The sequence below is a fragment of the Choristoneura fumiferana genome, chromosome 13, assembly GCF_025370935.1.
Source record: "Choristoneura fumiferana chromosome 13, NRCan_CFum_1, whole genome shotgun sequence".
NCBI classification, from domain to species: Eukaryota; Metazoa; Arthropoda; class Insecta; order Lepidoptera; family Tortricidae; genus Choristoneura; species Choristoneura fumiferana.
Genome location: NC_133484.1, coordinates 13,052,357 through 13,079,435, shown reverse-complemented (window position 1 = coordinate 13,079,435; position 27,079 = coordinate 13,052,357). Strand labels below are relative to the sequence as shown.

Here is a 27,079-nt window from a genome sequence, read left to right as displayed (position 1 = left end):
ACGTATTGATGTCACACACACCCCACATTAACATTCACGGAACACTGACCAGGACTCATCACGTACCTATCGGAATAGAATGGAGTAATAATATTTTATGACCCCTTGTACTCCTTACTAGTATGGAGGCGGTGTAAGAATTTTAAATAATTAATCCTAGTTTTGGTCGAAAGGCGTCTCTATCAAAACAAATGATTAGTAGGGAATACCTACTAATGACATACGAGTAATGTGACAGAGGTAGATTTATGAACGTGGTAGCATAATAGTGTGTGTGCTCACATTCCATCATGTGATGGACTTGGACTTGTTCGTTTGCAACCCTATTTCATAAAAAAAAGGAATGGGCTATGGCGCTACTTGTAAAGAAGCGTTTACAGCATCTTAATAATGACATAAAACATTAACTTTATTATATACTGAGCGGCAAAATATGTGGCCCTCAAATTTATTCAGAAATAGGTATTTTTGTGTGTAAAGTGGGCCAAATTTTGTGCTCTGAGTATAACATTATACCTACATATTCTGATCGTGCATAAAAAAATAGTTTAAAAATGACAATATTTACGAGTATTCATAACATCAAGTTTGTGAAGACGAATGGAGGTTTGGAATCATGCAACAACAGGTAAAATTATTTAGGTGATACTTGGCATACAAATATACTAAGATTTGGATTGAAATATACTTAATATCCTGGTAATAGAGGGCATTGACCTAAAACGATAAAGTATCATGATGACGTGTTAACTTCATCTGCAACCAATAGGTACCTATATGGCGTTGTCTGAGTGAAGTTGAGCTGTCAAATATTAACTTTTTTTTTTTTTACTTTGGGAGTGGTTACTGTTGGTGTTTCCACCGTTACAGCTTCGCCCTGACTTTGGTATTAATTTAATCTATAATCATAGAAAATTCCATGTTTGTAAGTTATTTTTAATGCGACTAATTGAAGCTGGCTATCTTAGTTACAACAGAATTCAAACCATAAATTATAGAGTAATAACATTAGAATAACCTTTACAACTACTGCATGGTTTTTGTTCCGTATACCTATAAAGATGCGAGAATGAGATACAATAACGTTATTTTATTTCGTAAATGTCACCTTGTATTTGATCCCAGCTGCTAGACCCAAGACTTTGTCAGGTGCTACAACCATTTAAAAAGGTATAGGTACGTATAAAAGATAGAAATGAAAAAATATACAGAACTTCCACAAGGCACTATCTTGATGATGATTGAAAATTCTTACATGTTGTATTATATTAGGACCTATCATTGAGTTTTTATGCACATAAATCTCAGTAGATTCCATCCTACAATCCAGAACGATTATCTAAACCATTTGGATAGTAGTTATTTATTATCTAAAATTAAGAGGCCGGAATTCTGATTCGAAAAGCATATCTTTCGTGAAAAATTTCAAGGTCATAAATACAAGAAATTTTAGGATACGACGAAAATAAGAGTACCTTTACCAGTGGGAAATATTTTTATATTTTAAGCGACTAGGTACTATAATTGAACACAGATATTTATATCTACATGGGCTTTTGTTTGTCTTATTTTGTATCTCTTTGGCAAGCAAAACATATGGAATAGAAATAAGTAAATTACTTAAAATTGTAATTTACGCTTATTTTAAGTTGCTCTATTTTTTTACTTACCAATACAATATTCGACCGGATAATTCATAGGCTAGTTTATGCAAAGTTTAGAGATAGTACCGCATAATGCTCGCGTGTCATACGGAGCTTATTTGCTGTATTGTTCAATGGTACAGTGCACAAAACAAGCTATGCAAAGTAATCGAATTTGGTAGGTTATTTCCGTGGGTGTATTCCTTGTCGTGATTTATAGAAGTTTTTTGCTAGAATTATGTTAGAAAAATAAAACAATTTTGTGATAATGACAATATTTTTAAAGCCCAAAGCTTTTCCTGAAAAATCTATTCTTTCGGATATTAAGTGTTGCACTTTCTCATAGAATTAATAACAATAATTAAGTCGAGAAATTCTTCACAAGAAGATTTATAGAGCTGATTAATGTTCTAAGTAAAGATAGTATATTAGTTGACATTAGTAATAATATTTAAAATAATAATTTGAATAATAATATTTTGATTTGATTTTGATTTGGAGTAGTTTTTGTTTTACTTTATTATGTAATTTATTCTCTTTTTTTGTGTTTTTTGACATTTTTTTTATTGTATAACTGTTTTTTTTATTATAATTATGATTAATGTATTTGACATTGAACATTATTAAAATTAAATTTATTTAAATTTCAATCTAATTAAGTTACGAAAATTCACAATAAATTCTTATTATTGGTATTTTAATGACATCACTCCTCTAGTGTAGTATTTTACTCCAATAATTCATTATATCTAGTCCGTAGATATAATGAATTATTGGAGTAAAATAGTTTAACTAACAGTCTAAATAGTCATGTACATGCATGCTCCTTCCGTGGACCCTTCAACTAGTTACTTACCCTTGACTATACATCTATTTAATCCAATTATATGGCGGCAAATACAGACTTTCTTCCTTTTTGCTATCCCTCCTTGGATTAGAACGTCGCTGCTGGCAGGCTTGCATATGTTAAGGCGATTTTTCACGGCTCCGGTACCCATGTTCAAAGGGCACGCAGCCCGGTGTCGCAATCACGATCCCTGATCACGACTAGGTCTTACTATTTATTTTAAGTCAAAACCAAACAAAATCATCGAAAAAACACCCTTAATACCCTTACTTACAGTCCGCTAAAGATGCAACTGACAGCTTGTGGAAATGCAAACTTAGATCTGCGTGTGAGTGAAAAGATTCTACACTTTATTCGTACGGATTTAGGGTTTAAGTATGGTTACAAAGGCATTTAGAAAGACTGCAAATTGTCTCCTAACCGTGTCGCTACTAGCCTTAAATGCATTAAGTTTATTTTAGAGATAACAATCTTGGGAATGTGAATGCTTTATTGTTAAGATAGAGTTGTCATGTGATTTATTTTTGGTTTGGTTCGCTTTTAATTGTTCATTGAGAAAACTTTAAAGTTGATAAATACGTATCTTAAGGGAGCAAGCTAGCGTTTGTAAGTCACGGAGAAAGAAATAAACTGAGTTAGTTACTAAGGGATTTACTCGTACAGACAAATCGAGGACAAGATGTCAAAGGTGTGTTTACCAATTGAGTAGTACATTTTCAATAGATATACCGAATTGTTTTCTAAAAAATAAGCTTTCAGTTAACTTAGCTTAGATTCATCGTGTTAAACTAGAAAATTAAGCATTCAACATTCGAGCTTCCTTAACTTACGCCGTACTATGAGTACGATCAGGTATTATGATAATAATATATATATACCTAATTTACAAAATACGATTTCATTTTTTTTAAATGAGTCGGATTTGTATTGAAGTTTTCTAAAATGGGACTCACTGCGCAAATGAAGAAAAGCTTGAACGTTATCTATCACTGAAAGAAAGATTAAAAAGTTTTCGATGGAGATGAAGATCTTCAAGAAAATTGCAATACCTAAAAGTAAAAGGAACTATTTTGCTAAATTAGAAAAACCTTTTAGGGGAAGACCTGAGGGAGTGAGCCCAACATTATAATCTCTTTGTCTGTAAAGTCTATGCGGCAAAGCGTTTATAGCATTTCGAGGGTATGAACAAGGATCCCGCAGCTTAGAGAGCATACAGAGCATAGGTACCTGAAGTATCTAGCCGGAAGACCAAGTAGATTACCAAGACAGCTATAGATAGACAAAATTTGGATCAGGTTAGTAACAGATTGGCGGCCTGAAGCATACGATAGGAATGAGTGGTAAAATTTGGTCAAGATATACCTCGGATTACTGAGCCACCAAAGTGAAATACTTAGGTCTAAATATAGGTACGCGGTAGCGTGTCAAGCCAATTTTAACTGATTGATACAAGATGGATGTTAATTCATTTGCCTTCGCTGTTTCTCCTAAGGGGAGCGTCATAGTGACAAATACGTAAAGACAGATGGTATTTAGCTGACATTAGCTTCGTAAGAGATTAAGAATAAAGGGGTTAATCCGTGAATTCAGCTCAAATCTTTGTCCTACTTAGTTTTATTACTTCGTTGACTGAAGTAGCGTCAGCCTCTATAAATACAGTTTTATTTGTTTGTACTGGATCGAAGTCAAAAATTCTTTCGTAGTTCTCTTCCTGAAGTGACACTATAAATTTGTTGTAACTAAATGGTATGTCTTACGCATGACTGAGGTTGGAAATTTATCTTGGATGTTATAAGAATAAATTTATGCAAGATGTCATTTTGAATAAAATTTCAAGTGAGTTTTGTTATATTATATGGTTTACATCTCCTTGTAAATTCTAAGTGACTTTATTAAGTACATAGATTTGACCTGTACGCTGTCTAAGACTTTTTTATTCCGCAAAATAATTAATTATCCAATACTCCCCAATGTATAATGAGGAATAAAAATAGACAAGAGCTTTCATTAAATAAATTAGGTCGTTACAAAAAATTTAGGACTTTGACATATTGAAATATTTTAATTAGACTACGTACAGTCTAAAAAGTCGTCGTATTTATTATTAACCGAGTTTATAAAAGAAGGGAGTTATCAATTCAGTTGTTATTTTTGTTTCTATTACAAGCGACACTCGCTCGGTATGATCACCACTTTTTTCTCAAGAAAAAGGAAATAAGGTATGAAATTAAAATCATTCTTCGGTTCGGGTGACGTTCTCTTGAAGCTGTAGAATATGATTTTTTATAGGTAAGCATTTATGATTTGGTACTTTCCATTATTTTTCAAAACTGTCAAAACTTCCCTACCCGAGGGGTCATTAGTCTCTTAATTATGACTCTATACGAATGCTTTTCTAGTTTCAGAAGAAAACAAAATCAAAGGGAAACCGGCTTATTAAAATAATTTCGGAGAAGTGCGTGCGGTGCGTTCCGAAACTGCTTCTTATCACGCAAACACTGACAAACTAACTGAAGTATGTAAAAAAGGCACATAGGAAAGAACACTTTAATTTTACTGAGATACAACTTAATTTTCAATGGGAATCATAAGTGTTGTTCCGAAAACCTAATCAGAGGCATAGCCTGTCCTTCTAACTTATGGCGCGGGAGACTCATAAACATAGATTTGGATAACTTTATAGTGTATGTAGGCGAGGTGGAAAATTCATTATGTTAATTGTAAAAAAAGAAAGTTTGGTACGTCAGTGTATAATGTTAATGGTTGGGTAAATTCAAATTGGCAGATTTAAAATTTTGTTAAAAATAGATTAATGTATGGTTTTTATCGATTGCGATTTTTGTTGACTGTACTTATTTGTTTGTTTGTTTATACTCTTTATTCTACAAAAAGGTTACAGATAAGGGTTAAGAACAAAGGCGGACTTATCCCTGAACTTATTTGACTTGTATTATCATTTAAAATAAATATGTACGTATTCGTTGAATTCGACAGCAAGATTTAACTTTAGTAATAATAAGCCTGAATTCTTGCAGCCAAAAGACCCATACATAATATAACCATATAGGTACCTTATCAAACAAAATAATGATATTTGTACCTGTTTTTTTAATAAAACAAATACCTATTTCCCTATCTAAACACAAACAAATTCTAAACTAAGCTCTTTCTTATAATGTTGTCGCAGTCTTTTAAACTCATAAAATTACCACTTAAATCAATTAAAGATCTCACCGCACTCTCGATCTCTTTTCCTTGTATTTCTTTTTCGCACTCCACATGACAATACCACCCCCTCCAACCCTTACATCTTGCTAGACAAATGACTGCGCGGCGCGGCGGAATGAGTTATGGCGGCCGATCGGGCTAGCGGCCATTTTTAATTTTTAGGGGTGCCTACCCTTGGTATTAACTACACCCTGTGTGGAGAGATAAGTGGTAGCAATGGAGTTTTGTCTGGCGACTTTAATGTAAGGGAAGGTATTTAGGCTCCCTATTAAAAGAGATCTTAAAAAGTAGTCCCTTTTTCGGAAAAGATATTTTAAGTTAGTTACGCTTGTTTTTTATTTGCTAGCATTGTAATAAATTTTAATACTAAGCTTTTCGTTAAGTAACACGCTTTGGTTAAAAACTGGGTTCGATTACTAAAATTACACAATAAATCCCAATAGAAGTATGAAATGGTAAAAAATATTTCTTTCAAAAATCAACAAATTCAATTTTTAGATCCATAAAACTTATCTGGATAGGTAGTTACTTACTCAAACTCATTCGACACTCAAACTGTGGTAAAAAAGTGTTTGTTTTAACACACAAATCATAATCATTTTACCAATAAACACGTGTTAGTAAGTAAATATTTGAAAAGGAACGACCATTAAAATCAAGTTTAATGCGTCGTAAAAAATTATGTGCTCATCATAATCGTCCGACGGCCGCCGTCAATGTTGACATAAAACAACGCCATCTAGCGCCAGGGCAGCGAACGAACGAGACTCCGCTACGTCACAATCTCGCTCTCGTGACAAATGACTTTTATGGCACTTTTATGACTCTTACATGCTTGTTTATTTACTGTTTTGTAATAGAATGTCAATAAACAATGTTGATAACAGTAAAACGGGAGATATTGCGCTCGATAGCAGCGCTCCCGCGTCGGGTTTCGGAAACGAGTAATTTGTTAACAGCGGCATCTATTGGTGGGTAGATGAACTAAGTGCTGGTCTAATTTTTGGAGCAATGAATGAACGCATTCATCTTTCGACGCTCGGAAGTGCGGAAAGCCAAGTTTTAAAAACTTTATCTAATAACGGTTTAACGTGTCACCTCTTGCAATGTGAATTAAAATTAATGATTATTAAATCATTCTGTAGTCAGAAATATTTCACACCCAATCGTTTGAAAACAAAAGGATAGTTATTAATCTTGTTACAAAGTTCCCTTTCAACTTTTTTTTATATATCCGTATCTAGTTAACGAACGAATCATCATTTATCATGTTACGGCGCATCAATAATTCAAAGCTAATAACATAGTGGTATTGACGTAATTAGTGCAATTACTCGCCCACCCAGCGCTGGCGCTCAGCGGTAGTAATTGAATTTATCTTTATCTAAGTTGGTATAATTACGTTCTTCACCTTTATTGAAAGCGTAAGGTTAAACTGCGTTAATGAAAGGTGCGTAAAACGGAACGTTGACAATGGCGCGTGGTCAGATAATAATCTCACCAACTATTTTAGTCACGTGAAACACCGCAACTATAATACAATGTGTTGTTCTCGTGCACTCATGCTGCATTTTTACGAGCTTTTATTTAAGTTCACATCGCACTCATCGTATTCGCACCACTTCGTATTGCAATCCAATGCAATCACTTTCTGGTATCTGATTAAGCTAAAAAAAAAACGTAATAATTATACCACATTACAACAGATTATACCTGCAATATAACTAAAAATATCAAAATTAAAGACAAGCTTATACTTAAATGCCCAAAAAAGGACTTATAGTTTTAATTAACCAAACTCAAAATTTTATTTTCATTACAATTTTTTTATAATAATGAAAGGCTGGTGCGTGATGAGATACTTATATTACAAAAAGGTTAGATTAGATTTTATATCGGCGGTTGAAAGGAGAAATTGACTAAGAGACTTTTTGTGTAAATTTTAAATATAGCTCAAACGAGAGAGAAAAAAAAATCACTGATTCCGAATGTATATAACACAATATCTCAAAAAAACACTTTTAGTATTATGTTGTCATAAATTGATGGCTTTTTTACCTAAAGTTAATTTTCTCATTTTTAAGTAAAAGCTTGTTTTGAAAATGTTTTTGCAGTTGTCAATTGTTTTGTTATATTTTTATAGGTTGTTTGTTTTTGCTGTCTATTTTTTTTAACATGTTGATTATGAAACATCTATCTACTATTCAGTAAACCACACAGTTCTCTAATCCACTATACATCATCGACAGCTGAGCGTTTATCTATGCGTGTAGGGGAACAATTTCACATCCATTAATCAGGACAGTCCTATATTGCCCGGGGCAACCCTGCGCTGAATTACGCCCTTTCCTAAATACCGCTCGCACTTGATTAGGTGCGGTAACTAACTTTTTAGCCTTTTGTGTTTTGTTTTTGAAAGGGCGTAAAGAAATACGGCTTTTTAGTAGTTATTAAAAAAAAATTGTAGAAATATGTGTCTAAAATTTATTATAATTTTTGATACCGAGAATGATTTGTTTATTTTTAAAAGAATCTTACAAAGTTGACAAAGTCAAGGATTTGAAAAATATCAAAATCATAATTTTAACAGAAATTTACAGTGGTTTTAAAAATTCGTCTCGTTTGTTTTGCTAGTACGCCGCGTCTGTAATAAACCTATATTTACAATTCTCATAGTCCTATTTAAGATGGACACAAAACACTTATTTCTTTGTAAAATGAATGCATTGTAATTCTGTTTCGAACATAATCGCATAATTCTTGATAGATTTAATAGTGTTTTAACGGCTTGTAAAAGATTAATGAAGAAGAAATTTATTTGAACAGCCACTGAAACCATGGAATTGTATTCAAATGCGTAGCATTTTTAATTAGCAGACATTTCTGGCCTGCGGCCAAGACTAAGAGGAATTGGTGTTATCACAAAAATAATATTATTACACCCACATTGTTAACTTTACATAACAGCGTTGCATTGCAAGATAAACTGAAGTAAAAACCTCACCTTTAATTTAGTATTCTAAATGGGTATCTAGTTGGCATAAGATCATTCAGTCGTTTATTCTTTTTTTATCTCAAACTCAAAAATAAAGAAATAAACTATCACTATACCTAATCTACAATCAAGTTCCTATAGGTATACGAATCGCGCGAACGACATAAGGCCGTAACTGCGTTTTAAAGAGGCGACGCTAGCGCCACGCAACCCATTAATTATTTCGGGGCAACAAATGACGCATCTGATTAATGATTTATGTTCACAATTCCACGTTCACACCGTACAGGCACGTATATAGCAGGTATAATGAAACGTTGTAGAGGTAGATACTCAGATGGTAAGTAGGTAAATATAAATGCTATGCTAAGTGATAGAAATGTGCAGGTATATAGTTACATATTCTTCTCACGATTGCAATAAACAAATATTAAAAATGGAAATTGACACATTTTCCACAGGGATTTTTTTTTGTTTGACGGAAACCAGTGTACAAATTATACCTAACTAAAAAGATATGAAGATGTTGGATGTTTGAAGTTAAAACATTTACTGAAACTTTTTTTTAAATTAAAATATGCCTACCTACCCAGTACCTATAGTTAGTAATTTCGGTATTTGGCAGACATTCGACTTACTTCTATGCCCCTAACAAAAACAAGGATGTTCCTAAAGTTTTGGGTAGTAAAAAAAATCCAAATATCGGGGTGGTAACATAATAATATTGATACCTCCGCCAATAAAATGCATCCTTGATAAACCATTTTTATAGAAACCCACTGCATTGGCAGGTCAGGTGGCCGAGGGCACTCTAAAGGGACGGGGGTTCCAAGCCGAGTCGACACTTTTCGTGATTTATTCGAGCACCCGTTTTAATTTTGTACTGCTATATGTATAAAAGTGTGTTATATTGTACCTACTTGTATACGCAGGCATATAGCTACAAGTATTTTTCAGCGCGCCTATAACATCTGTGGTTGTATTTTTACTGAGATAAACGTAGTTAAAATGTTTTTTTTTATATTACCGTTCACTATTGTTCTTGTCTGAATTAGGACGATTACAGTATTTACTTAATATTATTCAAAAACTTGTATCCTGGAATGTTTAGTACTGCTTACTATAACCTACACGTAAGCAATTTATATTTTTTTAAACATTATTTTTTGTTAAATAAATGTTGACAATGTTTTTAAGATCATATAATTAGGCATAGTAGATTCTAAAGGAAAAAATTCAGCAAGGAACATACATGCTTTGTTTTAACCATTTGAAAGAACTTTTTACGAGATTCCTTTACTTTTTATCGACAATAAGCCCAATCGAGACTTGGCATCTTTTCTACAACATGTTTTTATTGTTTGCTTGTTCCTGGCTAGAAATCAGTATTATATACTAGCGTAACAGGTCATTACAAATTAAACATACCTATAGATTACAAATAGATCTATCTCTGTTGCGGTACCTACATGACTTCATAAGATTGTTGTTGTTGCAAAAACTAGTAATCTGATTGGATAATAATTATTATAATGTTCACACTATGATGAGGCAGTTAACGCCCACCGTTATTAAAGTTTATTTACCTCAAAAAATTAGCATGTAGAGATATATTGGTACAAAAAATATTTAATCTTTTTATAGTAGATTACAATTAAGATTATATTTAAAGAACAAAAAAACAGGTAGAATCCTGTGGCACGAGCTAAGTAGATACATCAATGCAGTCGAGGAAATTGAATCACATACCAGGGTGAAACCTTTTCATAATGGATTTCACTACGATTTCTTTGGGAGATTATATGGGATGTCGACATAACATTAGTAGTATAAAGGTTCTTCCCTGGTACGCGGTTTGGTCTTTGACAGCAGGCAGTGTTACAGTCATAAGGCCAAGATTTACAATGAATAAATAATACTTTTAGCAACTAAAGGAAAAACATCTTAAGTCGCATGCTATGGTTAGGTAAAGAAAGACTTTGTAAACGATATTTCACTTGAGAATTTCCCCTTTTAACCATTTTGAGCGCTGTGACCGCATATCTTAGAGCACTAGGTACTTACAGTTCCATATGTAAGTAAAACCTAATGTACAGAATATACATAGCTATAAGTATGAACTTGCTTCGTGCAAGGAGATCTAAAGCATCTCCACACACGAACCAACCGCGGGATAAAACAGGCTCCCATTTAGCATCGGCGCCAATATCACAATAGGTACTGAACACCAGCCGATTTAAATTTATTTCGGACGTCGGTTACTTCCAATTTAAACCTCTTAATCCGCTATGATATATGTCGGTATTCAGCGGGATTAAAAGTTCTACGGAAAATAACCGGGAAAACCTTTCCCGGGGCCGGATTGACCCGGCGAGCGGGATTAGGTGACCGGGATTGAATATACATAAATCTCGCGAAGCTTTTGGGGGGACGCAATTAAGCCGCGCACTGATAAGTCATTTGAGTCATCTCCTGGCTAATCACGGTTTCAGGCGTAAACATAATGTCGATATTAAAATTCAGCGGCCGCTCTCGCACAATGGTTGGCCGGGCGTCATAAATTATTCAATTTCGTAGTAATAAAATACGCGTGACCGGAGCTATGGCGTGAAAACTTTTCAGCAATTACGGGTTGAATATAACAAAAAGCGGTCGATCCGACACGCTGGACCGGGCCTGTGTAACCCCGGGTATAACTCACGCATCAGCTTGCGGGGAAGGGTTCGGAGAGTGCACCCGGATGACTTATAGTTTGTATTAATACGTCTCGTACCGCGATCCGAATGGGATTCGTTTCATTAACTTAATTGAATTAATTATTCTGCAAAACGGAGATTTATTGCGCTTCGATGATTGTGAATTGTTGCGTTGTGCATAATTACGACAAACAAACAATTACTATTGATCTATATCCGCAATCGCTATTTATTAGTATTTATCATCATTTTCTCACAAAAATTCTAAATTAATAATTTATTTATTTATTTTTAATTCTTCGACTAAATACTGAAAAAACGCTACAAAGGAATGGCATATTTTGAAGAAATCAACATTAGGTACGGCTGATGCAGACGCAGAGTACAACCTATCAGCCATAGAAATCGTGATCTACTGTGAAACCATTTATCCACAACTATCATAATGATATCGCAGTATCACAAATCAAATGGTTAGATTGAAAAATGCAATAAAGAAGACCAAGGCACCAAAAATGTTAAGCCGCTATAATTCTAAGAATAAAACGTAATACCTGTGATAAAATTACCTGATGAATTTAAAGTAACTGTCGATTTCAATAAACGTATATAGCGTTAATTACACCATGCGTGATAGATACTTGGAAAAAAACCTACTATTGTCATCTTTGTCATCACTCTTGTTCTCAGCGTTTCATTAAGCAGAAAAAAAGCATTCTGTTTATGTAGTGAGTCTGTAACGAGCTCGAAACTAATAAATGAGAGATTTATGGTAGTTTAATTCAAGCAATTAGTCACGGTTTACCGCTATGCAAACAAAATTAGAAGGAACGGCTAATATGATTCTCACACGACCAAGCACCCAACTTGCGTGCGCTAAACGCATTATAAGAAGTGTCGATCATACTTTACTGCATTTTAATAGCACGAACTATAGAAGACAGTATATCATCATCAGAGAGAAGCAAAGCCCGCTCCACACTTAGTTATCGCGGATGTGGAGTAAGCAGCCATTAAAATTAGGGATGGGCTACACTCGCGACTAGGGCAGGGCCGGCCGCCGCGCCTCGGGCCCGACCGAAAAAAAAAGATCGAAAAACACACATCCAAATACACAATACAACTGCCGAGTACCGACGATGAGATGAAATATTTCTCAATGTCCGACTGTTGTTCTTGTTACTTGTAACTCAATATCGAACGGCGATACTTCTTATTGCATTCAATTATTTATTCTTATTGCGGCCGGTTGCGCAGCATCAAATAACTTTATGATCGGCGGAGCCATTTTTTAATTATTTAAAACAAAATCACTGCTCACCATTACAGTGCGGGTAAAAAGCGGTTTATTTCAAAAACATGTACTTAATAACGGACTTGAAATTAAAAAGCAATTTGGTAACCGTTACTAATTTAGAACGGCGCGGCATGGAGCTCTCAATTTGGGAGGGGCGAGCGGCGGGAGCCGCGCGGAGGGAGGGGGCCCTAATCTAAAAGCTGTCAGTTAACAGGCCAGCCAGCTGCTATACTCGGCCCTCTATGTATACCCGGCCTTATATTGATCAAGGTGGATAAGTCTACTTCGACTTCTAAGAAAACTAGACGAAACAATCGAATATTTGTTAGTTAAAAAAACCAAAAAATGCAAGCCGGTCTCGCACCCAAAAGTTTCCGTACTACTGCATCGAAAAACAGGTCTTTAAAGGGAACTCTTTCATTTTTGATTTTATTTGCTAATACATATTATCATTTTGTTCGCACTTTGTTGATGTGAAATCCTAAAATTACTACCCTCAAATTTACTGTATTTTTTTATGAGGTAAACTTTATAAACTTCCTCCCATAGTGACAAAAGGTAATTAATGCGCTCTATCATTAATTTTAAACTCGGGCTTTCTACTATACTGTGAGGAAGCTCAATTTTCCAACAGACCACTAATGAGCGCTGATAAATTACTCTTAGAAACTAAATCGTATTTATAAAAATAAAAAAAAACTATAAATTCACTTCCCACATTTGAGACCGATTAAAATCTTTAACCGCAATCTAATACATGCGCCTACGCAACGCTACATTTAAAAACTCGAACGACGAAAAACGAACGCTGGTCGGTTGTATTTAAAAACATTTCGTACTGGCCACGACGAATTTGCATCAAAATCTAAATATCTTAAATCCATTTTCGGCGACACTAATTCCGTTTCTAGTTTACGATACTATGGATTCGTATACTATTGACTATCGATGGGCCATAACTCGGTAGATTTTATTATATTATAAACACATAAATTTGTCTACCTCAGCTCTGTGGTGTTTAACTCTGATCAGATAACGAAATAAAGTCTTAAGAGCAAGAATCAAATAAAATTAACCACTCTAACGAAATTTACGACTCATTCATTAATTTCGATAGCTGATTGTGAATAAACATGATAATTTTACGGCACTTGGATAATTTACTTTTAAGTCAATGCTTTTCACCTGTTTTTTTTATATGATTTTGACGATACATAATAATGTGCCAAAATTAAATACTATTTATTAATAAATATTTTTGGACAATAAATCTGATACAGGTGTCAATCAATTTATACTTCTTAAGTAAGTAATTACAAACTATTGTAAAGTTTTAGATCCTATGAATTGGTAGGATTCAAAGAAAGAAAATCATGGTTCTTCGCATTAGGTGAACGCATGGAAGATGTGCCGAGAGCACCTAATTCCAGACCGGTTGTGCCTCGCCGCCTCGACCAATAAAGGACCAGGGACACTTTATAAATTTAAAATAAACCGATTATGCTAAACGAGTGTGCATGTCGATAGATATACATACGAAATAAATCTCCAATCGTAATCGCCGTTTTAGTATTTCCGATTGGTGCTGTCACTTTTTGTAAAAAAACGACACCTATAAAAGATCATTAGTTTTTTTGAATTGCGCAATTTAATGTGAAGTTTTTAAAGGTGACCTTTATTTCTAAAACACTTCTTTGTTTATCAAAACAATACTGTTTCAGCGTGACATGGCAGGGATAATTAAAGACAAAAGGCGGCCCGCAGAAAGAAATTTCATTATTTCACGGAGTGTCCACTTTTTACGTCGTTGCTCAAATTTTTTTACTCGCGACATTTCAATAGAGACTAAAAACAAACAGGAGAAAAAAGCTCGGGCAAGGCTGCAGTGAAAGGACGCCGTTAAATGAAAGAACTTTGTAAAAAGTTTGACACATTTTTAGAAACATCAGGCACGCAATGTTTGCCCGCGCGGACCGATCGTAAATTAAAGTGTAGCGTCAGGATGAAAAAGGGGACATCATTGTTAAAAAGTTTTAAAACGCGTTCTGTGATTTCGATAGCGTCATAAATCCCGACGCTAATAATACGCAATTACTTATTAGTTGTCATCGCTTCCGCGTTTGCATCAAGATCTTTGCGTTCAGCATCTTTTAAATCGTTTTCAATCAGAGCAATCCACTCAGTTTTATCCACCCCAAATATTTACTGTGCGATGTATTTTTAGGTTGAGCTCGAGATTTTCCCTTGATTCCGTTTGGCAATCAGATGTTGGATATTGCAGGCGCGTTGGGTGTTCCCCCGATACATTTCCTCCGCGGATAACAGAAAGAAGTGGGCTTCTTTCAACCGAGGCACGATAAGAATTTCATTTCCTCGCCGCTGAGAAAGAATTCGCTATCTGAGGAAGTGATAAAAGCACTGGATTCAGTTCAGGTGCTGCGAATATTGTGCTCGTGGCTTTTTGAAAATCCTTAAGGGCGTGAGGGGAAATGCCTGTAGTTGCAAGTATGTCGGTATTAAGGTAATCCGCTTTGCGGAGCCTCTAAGAGAAGTTTTTAAATCAAGTTCGACGTAAATCCAGGTTGTCTGGTGGTCCTTGATTTTTTTCTAAATTTTTATTTATTTAATGAACTAAAAGAGCCAGCTTAGCTATCGTAAGGTCGCGGGTGAGCAACGAAATTCTTTTAGTTCATTGATATGGACCTCCGCAGAGTAACGCCTGATTCAATAAATTATTTATTTATTTATTTTCTAGTTACTAAGTTGTGATTCATATTTAGTGTATTAATTAACCATGCTATTAAGTAGGTCTTGTTCAGGCAATACAGATTTCAATACTAAATCCAATAAGGCCCTGTCCGACTCTGATATCAAAATAAAAGGAGCTAACTTCGGAGAATGAAACGAATCGGTCGCGGCTTTGATTTTATGAATTCCCAAAGCTAGGTCAGAACCTTTGGCTCGGTCTCGCAGAAAAAAATAAAAATCACAGTCATGCGGAACTGGGCTTTAACTCAAACTTTTAAGGGTGGTTATTGTTGAGAAAGAAGTTTCACATAATATGGTACGATTTTGCTTTTAGGTCTGAGAATCCGGATGACATCTTTTATCGCGATGCATTCCTACTTGCTCTTTAAAGGATCAGCGGGCCGCGGCGGTAAGAGCTCTATTTATTTATTGTATTGCAGCATTATATTTAGATCCATATAAATGGTTAGGTTTCGAGATAAACAGTTGACAATCGGTTTCAGAGCCTTCAAATAACTCTGCTGCACTTGTTACATTCTTCTTTTTAAGGCACTAGAGAGTATGAAAACTTAATTAACACTTCTCAAACAAGAATTAATTGGGTTTGGAAGTAAATAATTAATGTTGTAAATGTTAAGTAAATCCTTAAATGTCGATACCGAAAATTAATGTAAATTTATTGATAATACTCACGAATAATGAAATCCTTTTAATGCCTTCATCCACTCACTCAACTGATTAATGTTGGCACTGTTTCACTGACGTAAGAACAATCTCCAACTCCACAAAACACTATTTAATATGATGCAAATGCTATTTGTTTTCTTATTGGAACACTATAAATTATAGAACAATTAATCGAACGTTAAAATCTCGATCGATTGTAAAATCTTTATTAAATAATAGGAGCGATAAATCTTGAGCGGCGTGAACTTGACCGATACGTATGGTCTATACAAATCCTTGTTTACTACTGACACTGTTGTCCATATAACAGATCGTGTTCCGAACGCACCTAGCGCGGAGAAGGCATCTGCCGCCGCACAAAAACCTACGCCACAATGTAGGACCCCATATCAAAAGCGGCCCAATTTTTTAACCTACACAACCTTACAACCCTAGCACACTAGCTCGACTGTACAAAAAAAGTCACGAGGTAGGGGAAAAATTTCGTAAGCCATTACTCGGCTCTATACAAAAGTTTTGACACGATCACTTTGCGCTTGGGCACACAGTCTATTTTAGTGGAGTACGAGACGGCAATAGGCGGGCAGTGACTAATGGCTGCGCGCGTGAGTGAGACGGCTAGACGAATGTGTGTCGCATTTGAATAAAGTTTAGGGGGACCAGAAAATATCGTGAACCGCGGGACGCCGAGTAGGTGGTGATAAAGCATCGTAGCGCGCTCGCTCCCAAATCGAATACGATGAGTAATAATATTTAAAAAGCAAGATTTGTTACCTGTCGAGCGCCCCGAGATAATGCCCTACGTTTTTTGAGAGAAAAATACAATTAACTAGCCCCGGAGCATAAATCATTTTGGTGTACACACCGGCTCAGGTTGTACAATTATATTTCTTTCACAAAAAAAGGTGACGGTAATAGAAATTGTAGCGGCGTAGAAGTGGTCTGGCTGAAAAGAACAGATAATTAGAGACAAGAATGTGAACCGCAGGCGCAAGGGTGTAACTTAGAATGAAACTTTTTTAGCTATCTGGCCACCCTTCGTGTTGCAATTACTTAATGACGGACATCCGCCAATTTTGTTTCAATAGTGTTGATTCAAAAACTTGTGCAAAAATTGTTTTATCGGCACTATATTTATATATATCTTCACTGGTACTAAGGAATAAGGCACCATGCTCGGCACCAACTTATCGTTTTAAACAACAATTTAATGAATCTCCCACGAAAATTACTGGAATCAGTCGTAAATTTTAAAGCTTTTAGTGTTTCGTTGCAGCAAGTATGCAATAAGAGGTGAGCACTCAATCGCGGTAATTTTAAAATTGCGACCTGCCCCAAAGCCTCAATTACAAAGTCCTGAGAGCGAGTGCTCCAATCGCTCGCGTTCGGAAATTGCCGTACAAGAAATTGTCGGGCGCTTTCAGAATTGCGGTCCGGCCGACAAATCGGGACCCGAACAACGCAAATTGCGCCGAGTACAGTCGAGCCGAGCGGGAGATTGCACCGAGACCTGCGCAGGAGGTCGTGCAGCGCCTAATGAAGACGTTAAGCTAAATCGTGGCGCTTTTTATAGATTGTTACGGTGTTTATATTGATTTTTATGGGAATATAATTTTATTACGGCCGCACTGTGGGCGTCGTACGGCTTTATGGTTTGATGTTACCACGCGGCCATATTATACCTACATCATGATTTACGCTGGTAGAATATCTGTAAATAATCACACCATTTAAAACATCCAAAAGCGTAGAACTCGCGAAGCTAACGCTGGAGCAATAAATTTGCGAACATACAAAAAGCGGCATCGCAATAATCAACACGGGCAATTTAATTTAAGCGACATAAACACGGAGCTATCTGACTCCAACATCGATATTAAGGGTGTGCTAAATGACAAAGTGCGCTTTACTACCGATGCAATTTTTAGTGTTTATCTCGAGATCTGAAAGATCGTATTATAAATTCCGACGATGAGTGTTCAACATACCGAACGGTGCAAGCGAATCGCACGCATCTGCGTATTGAGATAGGGGTCACGCTTGACCCGCTTGAATAAATCGTCAGACATCAGTTTTTTAATAGGTTTCAGAAAAAATTACAAGTGAAATAACTTTGGCTAGGTGATAGTGATCAGAAATTAGCAAAGCGGTGATATTGTCTAAATAATATAAGCTGAATTAGTCACAATATTAAGTGTTGATATTTTCATAAACTTTCAAAGTGCATTCAAGTGTCTAATTGAATTTTTAAGAGTATAATTTTCGGTTAATTCATTAAGTTCTTAAAAATTACTAATGTATCCAATAAACAGTTTCTGTGTGAAAGAAGAAATAGGTATTTATGTACCTTAAAAATTTCGGATTAACAAAATACTAAAACAACATCTAAGTACTTCTATAGTACCTAATTGCGTTTAATTTTAGTTAACTTAAATACATGTTTTCTAATTATAAATTGATAATTAAAAGCATCTTGAAAGCCTACACCCTACTTTATATGTAATTATTCATTAGCACGTAGGAAATTATATAGCTGTCAAATAAATTGAAAACAGAACAGCCATTCAGTATGTTAATGAGTTGATTAAAACGATGAAATAATTAAATTACTATTTTATCTTGGCCTTGCTTATAATTATTGAACAAAAATATTAACTTTCATAAAAATAAATATGTTACCAAAACATACCTGTCAATAAATCTCTATACTCTAGAATAGATGGTGTTTGTTTTAAAACTTCCAAAAAGTCATTTTACGATGATCTATCTGACACTTACAATGACAACTTTTGGAAGATAATGTCAAAATATGTCGATAGTGTTTTTTTTATCTGACGGAAATTTAAAATACCGTCACAGAAGTCATCGAAAAAGTTTCTTTCCCATAATCGCCATCAAACGTATGATCCTATCCTTACCTATTAATATTATAAATGAGACAGTTTGCGAAGATATTTGGATGTTTATTACTTAATTATGCAATAACAGCTCGTCAGATTTGGATGAAATTTGGCACACAAATAGATTATAATCTAAATTAACACTGACGATACTTTATCCAGAAAAGTTGTATATTTCTCGCATAAGAAAACTGAAGACTGAGAAAAGTTAAACTTGGTCTGTTTTTTTTTCTTTAATCCGTCAGAGGTTTTCTCGCAATAAATATATAATAAAAATAGGTAGGTAATATTTATCGGTTGCTTTCCTTCCTTTTGCAAATTTTATGTCAATATCTTACTTCGAGCGGGGGCTTACAAGTTTAGTCAACCGAATATACGACCCAATGTAGGTAAAATATATACTAAGTTTCTCTACGCAACGTTCCATAAATTGTTTATCGTCACACCAAATTTTCCTCTCCTAGCTTACTATTTGCATATCAAAACTGGTTTTAAGAACTCTATAGGTAGCACAGACGTGTTATCGTTTGGAACAAACCGCGGACCGCGCTTGTACTATATTAATATTCCTATAGCGCAAGTACAACACCTATGTTATTTGGTAGGTATATGTGCAGGGTTATGAATATTGCAACCGCATAGCCGATTGAACACACCTCTTGATGAAGATATTATAAAGCCGGTTTGGCGTATTTCTGGATCGGTGCGTCATATAGAACGTATTGTTATGCTTTTATGATGCATTTTGTGCAGAGATACGAAGCATCGGTGCGCAGGTTAGATTTTGTTATTTCACTTATGTTTTGTCCTTCTAAACAATTAAATTAAGCATAAATAAGAATTAAAAAAAATACGAAAAATGGGCATAACGAGAAAAATACATTAAATCTTTAAACAATATGTCAAACTTACATAATCCTATACATATAGTAAAAAGAAAGTAAAAAAGAAACATAGCGCCGAAAGAAGCAAATACGATACGGCCCTATCTCTATTTTTTTTTTAGTATGACCCTAATATTTCGAAACATAATTGTCAATTTTAGCACTCTTAACATAACTTTAAGTAATGATTTTTTTTACAAATGGCCAAGTGCGTGTAATTTCACAGGACAGGAAGTAAAAAAATTCTTCGGTACACCATTTTGTAAAAAATAGACTGACCAGGCTTCTCTTACCATTGTTTTGAAATATTTTTTGATGATGATGATGATGATGATGATGAATCCGATATTTTCGTTTTGTCCCGCGTTACTCCATCTGTCAAGTAAAAAAAAATCCAGCACCAACATATATTGTGCACCAATCCCACCAATATTTCAACTAAAGCCACCCTCAAACTGTAATCTAAACGGCCTCTTTTAAAACTAATAAAATAGCTCGTTAAAAATAGCCCCCGAAAATCTCGAGTACTCCATCTTTATCTTCGGTAAACACCAGCCATGCCGCGTCGGCTAATGATAGACATCCATCAAGTTCTAAAGAGTAAATACACGGTCAACTTCGGTGAATGAAAATAGTGTTTAATGGTGCTCCGTGTGTGAGGTATGGTGAGATCGTGAGCGGTCACGGCGCGGGCCGTGTCTAGAGACTGGTTCAGCACATACCTAATGAAAGTAGCCTTAAGAGGCCTATCTATTTCTATCTATTTTGTGGCTTTCAGGTAAGAAATGATGGATTCCATCTCTTAGACGTTTACTAATTCTGACTTAGTTTGGGTACGTTGTACGTCAAAGTAACATACTGTCAAGCATCTTAAAACAATACGACATACTCAGACCGGCAATTTTTGCTGAACTAAAAGAATTTCCTTGCTCACCCGCGACCTTACGATAGCTAAGCTTATGCAAAATATGCGTGTTCATGCAGTTCCTCCACCTCCACACTGTAAGAACACACACAAATCACACAAACCCATCTTGGTAGATGGGTTTGTGTGATTATACACCCATCTTGATAGATGGGTTTGGGTGATTACCACCACACTACACTGACGCGTTTCGAACTCAACCAGAGCTCATCTTCAGAGTGACACAACCGTACACCATGTAACCGTGTACGGTGTGAACACGCATATTTTGCATAAGCTTAGCTATCGTAAGGTCGCGGGTGAGCAAGGAAATTCTTTTAGTTCATTGATATGGACCTCCGCAAAGTAACGCCTGATTCAATAAATAATTTTTGCTGATTTGGGACCATTTCGTGACATACAACTTTCTTAATTTTTAATACCTTTTTGTTATGCTACGTTACTTTGTCACGAATAAATGATTTCTATTTCTATTTTCTATTTTAACTCGTTGCACGAAATTTTTATGGTGGTTTCATTATCATCATCAGCCCAAAGCAGGCCACTGCTGGACGTAGGCCTATTCCATGGCGCGCCACAACACTGTCTTCAGCCCCTCGCATCAATCCGCTGCCAGCGACCCCCTTAAGATCGTCAGTCCATCGACGAGGAGGAATGGAGGAGGAGGTATGGAGGTTTACCTATAGAAAATTTTAACTGTTGTTAAAATGATGAATGAAAAGGTAACCAATAGTAAATAGGTACTAACTAACAAAACTTTTGGTATATAGAGACATGATCGCCTTGGCCGTCAACGGGTTTGTTGGATAACTTTACGTAGATTTATACACTAAACAGCTGTAGATACACTCGCTATCAGATATTTCGGAACGGCCAAGGTGGTCAAAAATGCGTATGCGCTCTATTATTAAGGTATTAGAGTTCATGTTTCGATATTTTTGATCACCTATGGCCGTTCCGAAAATTTTGATGGCGACTGTACGTCTGTACATATTATAATAAATATGTACTTATAATATTGGAATATTATAGGTACCTACAAAATGATTTTTAGTCGCCATCGGTGGTATACGATTTAATATCGATAAAAGTGCATGATTTAGTAGGTACGTACCTACCTACTTGTGTTTCATTGAATTATTAACATTTAAAATTTTTGGTTGTCCTAGAACAATAATGTGAATGGAAAAAAATATTGTCTTATATTTATTAATGATACTGAATGACATGTTGAATCGCTATCTATATTATATATTCTGGCCTGGAGATCTGTAATACAGGTCTCTACCTAATTCGGACTCCAGTTCCTCACAAAAGTTACAAATTACTATTACTAAACTATATTGTTTTGTTATAATTATTGCTGTATGCCTACTTTGTTAAGGTGAAAATAAATACTTTTATTATTATTATTTGTATGGTACACTTAGTAATATTCCAAAAAAATATAAAACGCTTGAAATTTATTCTAAAATGCCAGTTGCATCAGAAGTCCAAAGTACTCCACTAGGTTGCATTTGACTCCAACCCCGCTGTACAGCTTTATAATTCTACTGTAATTACAAAGGCAAGCCGGCCGCAATTTCGTCTTGTACAGATCGTGCGGTACATAAATTATCAGATATTGATGAAGACATCGGCTTGCGGGGCGAACAACAATTAAATATCGCTTTTTCGGACGCAGGGCTGCAGCCCGATATGATTTTAATGTTCAAAGATTTACTGCTTGAGCATGGTAGTGAAATTAAATTGATTCGTGCATTTTTCGTTTTACATAGGCTAATAAAAAGTCACATAATTCTACGAACAAAAAGAGCGTCTCGGAGACATGCAACGAGCTATGGAGAGAGCTCGAAATTTCTTTGCACGATACAATCCGGAATACGGATATTCACCGAACCCGACCGGGCCACAGACACATCGCCAGAAGAGCAGATAATCGTGGAGAGAGAAAAGATAAGCGACCAGGAATCGAAAGACGAAGCGATGGCCTGGCTTCCCACTGGGCTGATTGTAGACATTGCGAGAGTTGCGGGCAACCGGTGGATGCAAGTGGTACGTTGTTGTTCATTGTGGCGTTCTAGAGGGGAGGCCTTGTGCAACAGTGGTCGTCGAAATTTTCTGTACAAGTTTTTAATATGTTCTTCTGTTAATTCTGTACAAATCTAGCGAGGTTTTGTCCCTGAAAAAACTCAATTTAGATAGGTACGCTGTTTTGGTACCTACGCTGTTTTTTGATGAATCACTGAACTATCCCGAAATACCATATTTTATTTGCTCGATTATCTAGAACCTAAAATGATTTTATCACATAAAAATCATGTTTATTTACCTCGACATTTCAGTCGTATAGTAACGAGCAGATAATAAAAGGTTCGTTTCATCATCAAAATATAATATAAAAGCATAAAAACTGCATTTTGGATAATTGGTCAACCCTAGAGTCCATCGAGAGTGCGACGCCCAATGAGGCCCATACGTGCCACAAATGACTATCAGGACAATTATCGATATTTCGTCGACCAAACGAATGTTTTGCCAGCAGTTTATTAATAATCGATTGTTTTCGCGTCAGCTTTTGCACTTCACTGACTCTATAATGAGTAGGCTGAATGAAAAACAATTTCTTTCAGTTCACTTTAATGTGTCAGTCCTGCTAACTGGTTTTACCTAATTCCGATGTTAATGGCGCAGCGGAACGAATAAGATTAATTAGTATTTTTGATTCATGAATTAAAAATTCTTGAACAAGGTTTTCTCACAAAGTTTTTCTTAGTTAGCGTAAATATTTGAACGGAGCGTAATTAAATTACTTTAGTTTGATTAACGTTAAAGTTCCGTACCTACTAATTGCGGCAAATATTCTATTATTATTATCAAATTGTGATCGATTATAAGAGGTACTACTCGTAATTGGAATTGGTAGAGCTTACTAAACTGTGACTAGTTAATATGTATTGTTAATGTATTAGGAGGTTATTGATTGGGTTAATTCGACTGAACGCCCCTGTCAAGGTTTATACAAGTTTTTATTAACCTTCACTTCATATTAAGTATTTGATTGTTTCAAATCTTACAAGTTAATTTTGATAAAATTTTAGTGGCCGGATCGACTTGAGATTTGAGGCTATTAGGTTGTTACTGAACTTTTCATCAGGTGAGATAGAGGTCACTTATGGGTGAGCTTCATGTAAAAAAATTGACTTAAGGCATTACAAATCACGGACGGAGGATTCAAAAATGATCTTGGTATACATGTAATGACCTATTCAATAATACCCAACTCTATGGGATAGATGAGAAAAACAAATCCTCAACTTTATGTGTAGATGAGCTACTAAAAAAAAGTTTTTTATTTTGATATTTTGTTTTACCCCCTTTTTCGCGTGTTTGACGTATATACCCATGTAAAATTACAGTTCTTGTTTGATATTACATTAAAGTTTCTAAACTAAGTCGCATACACATGGGTAGACATATCGAAACTAAGGGTACCTGGTTAGGTTAAGACTACGACACCCTTAAAATTACTGCATCTAATTTAACGTGCGATAAAACTCTAGAAGCGGTTCACATACGCAATCTTGATACTTGATGTTCTCTTATAAAATTATGAAAAATATAATGTCAGTAGTCAGAGAATCGATGCAATTAGGCTTATATTATTTGCGTTTTACTCTCAGGATAAATCGAACAATCGTAGTGAAAGACAGCCAATGATTTACGTTACTCGCGCCTCGACTTACATCGCCTTAAGCTGCGGCCTACGAATAAAAGTCACGATTGTAATTTTAAATGTCGATACGGTTTGATGATTTTATTATTCGCTCATGTTATTTATACGCTGGACCGTCTTTATGTTTAAATGATCTTAATTGTTTGCTTGTTGCTGAAATATATTAAGGGAGGAGCAAGTTTTTTGTACATGGAAATTTACGGAAAAACTAGTGTGAGATTTTTCAAAATTTGTCTCTCTAAATTTGAAAAAATAAATCCTTCAATATGTTAAATATGTAGGTATCTAATGCATTTTTTACCAATTTTAGTCATTATAACTACCTTGTTAATCGCCGACATTGTAAGTCTCCAATAATTTTCGATTTAGAGATAGAGCCACTATGAATCGAAAATAGTTATAACTTTTCTTTACTCCCTATCCCTTGGCAATATAAAATAACCTCTGAGTGCACCTTTGTACCTATATTCTCAAGGAATATTATTTGGTGAATGTCAAGTCTCTAATTTCACTGGTTTAGGCTGTGCGTTGCCTGTCAGTCACTCAGTCACTTTACTCTTTTCTGAGTATTAATAGAGGAATTATTTGAAAATCATAAGTTAGGTATATAAAAACCTTAAAGTATAATAATTACATACAACGTACAAGTTTTACATTGTATGCGTATACCAAGCATCAAGATGTCAAACAACTCCACCATATCACCAGCTACACTTACACGGTAAGTATCGAATACATGTGTCAGTTTGTCTGTCCGATCTCGATACTGCATTCAAATGTTGGCCAGGAGTAGACAACTTAAGACCATTTCAGTTCCGATTGAACGTTAGAACTAATGCGACATCTTTGTTAAATAAGGATAAATTAACAGAGAACCCGAGACATTGGAGTCTTTCGTCATTTGAAGTCGGTACTTTCGTGACCGTGATACGTATTTTTTAGTTTTCTTCTGTTTTTTTTTGTGTAATTGTCACGAATGTTTTTTTTCTTTCTTTCTTTCTTTTTTCAGTCAGGATTGTGATGTCTTGTGACACATAATATCATATAACGATCGTATTTGTCTCATAGATTTGAAATTAAAAGTAAAAATTAAGTAATATGATTGATACTACACATGAAAGCATACAATACGATACATACACTAAAAAAACACAAAACAAACAATTACAATAAACTAAACACAGTAAAAAAACTAAATAAGACAATTTATGATAAGTTTAGTTTATATTTGATTATTTCTATACATTTTGGCACTCTAAAGTCCAAAACTGAGCTTAAAGTTAAAATTGGAATTAATTATTTTTGGTTACAAGACGGTTTTAACTATTAAAACGATAGATGCAGAATATATTAAGATAGGTTTGATAATAACCGCAAGTAGTTTGTTAAACTTCAATTACTGTAGAAAGAACTGTTAATTAAAATTTCTAGAAAAGAATTCACGCACTACTTAGCTCAAGCTGTTATGCAAAAGCTTTAATTAAATATAATTAGATTTATATCTTCGAAAGTTTTTAATACCTCATTAAGGTGGTTTTACTAAGATTAAAGACATGGACATAATCATTATGTAATATATACTGCTATAAGGGTATATTATAGGGATGTGACATGTGACTCTAACCTACTAACCCAACTTTGCACAACTTTTTGTGTATACATTTTTGATGAACAATTTATGGTTAGGTACATCATGTAACAAATATTGACTTTACCATTGCCATTTTGTCACTATGAAACCATCAAAAGTAGAGACAAGTAACGAAAACCCATTTGAAATTAAACAAAAAGGACACACACAGCACGCCTCAGTAAACAATAGCAAATGGTTTAATTTATCACCTGAATCATCATATAAATGGTGATATAATTTCCCTTATTGATGTGAAGTGAGGCCATTGCTTTTCAATGAGCTTCTAAAGGGCTTGGTCACTCATTTGTAACTGTAAAATAACCGCATGGATATGTTAAGTTAATGGAATAACAAAATTACGCCTTTCTTTTTATGTCACATGGAACAAGTCACAAGTCGCATTGAATAATGATCATATTTGTGAACGTTTTTAAAAAGCATACGGCTGCTCCGTGTAATTCGAAAAAAATGTATTCGCGTATTTCCTTACCATACAGTCGTCGTCCTGGCGACGGGAAATAAAATGAAAAAGTGGAGGAATGGAGCTGTATTATCATCGTCGTCAACTAGAAGACGTCCGTTGTTGACCAAAGGCCACCCCTTTAGAACACGCCACAACGACCGACCACTCGCCACTTGCATCCACCGAACTTGTAAGTCAACGTGGCTCGCTTTGCAGTTCGTAGTCGCCACTCGGGACCTTTCTCCCCCGACGGTTATCTGTTCTTTCTAGCAATGTCCTCAACATGCATATTCTTCCAGGTATGTCGATGACTTAAATTTTTCGGCGAATTTCTGTATTACGGATTTTATAGCGCAGAGAAACTCCGACTGACTGGAGCTGTATAGGTGGTCAAAAT

At 35.1% G+C, this 27,079-nt stretch overlaps 1 protein-coding gene across 2 annotated transcripts in view; it reads right to left on the bottom strand.

Annotated features, from left to right (window-relative positions):
* Window positions 1-27,079, bottom strand: part of LOC141434085 (homeotic protein antennapedia-like) — a 227,255-nt gene that overhangs the window by 153,510 nt on the left and 46,666 nt on the right. Inside the window, exon 1 of one of the 2 annotated variants that reach the window (XM_074096367.1) lies at window positions 16,148-16,570. The exons of the other annotated variant lie outside the window; for it this stretch is intronic. The gene's annotated coding sequence lies outside the window, so the exon portion shown is untranslated. Of the gene's footprint in view, window positions 1-16,147; window positions 16,571-27,079 lie in introns of those variants that run through there. 2 annotated transcript variants of the gene reach the window in all.